The sequence below is a fragment of the Crocuta crocuta genome, unplaced genomic scaffold (genome assembly GCF_008692635.1).
Source record: "Crocuta crocuta isolate KB4526 unplaced genomic scaffold, BGI_CrCroc_1.0 scaffold440, whole genome shotgun sequence".
Classification (NCBI taxonomy): domain Eukaryota; kingdom Metazoa; phylum Chordata; class Mammalia; order Carnivora; family Hyaenidae; genus Crocuta; species Crocuta crocuta.
Genome location: NW_027527457.1, coordinates 81962 through 82453, shown reverse-complemented (window position 1 = coordinate 82453; position 492 = coordinate 81962).

The following is a 492-nucleotide window of genomic DNA, read 5'->3' as shown; positions in this document are numbered from 1 at the left end:
AAAACAGGTTCCACACTGTGGACTCATTCAACTTGTCACCCATCCTGTCACCCTCCTCCCAATTTTCTTTTGCTTTTTTAACCAAACTGTGTGGAACCGATCATTCCCTAACTCTCTCAGCCCCATGCACCATATTAGTATATTTGTTCTCAGACTTGGTCTTTGTCACTATCTCGTGTTGGTTCATCTCCCTCATTTTGTCAGGGTCACTTTGAAGACTTCTATTCCTGGTTTCTGAGGTGACAGCAACCTGGCCCAGCCGGCACACTTGATGAGCAGACTCCTGGTTCAGTCCTTCAAGTCGCTAAGAATAAGACGAACTACCATGACGCTAACCCCACGGAGGCCCGTTGAATCTGTCCCCCAGGGTTGCCAGGGAGCCACTGAACGCAATCCTGGAGAGTAATCGCTCCCAGGGGCCCCAGCGACTTCTCCAATTTTAATTCACAGAACAGGAAACAAGTATCCCTGGGGAGGAGAGGGATGCTTGCT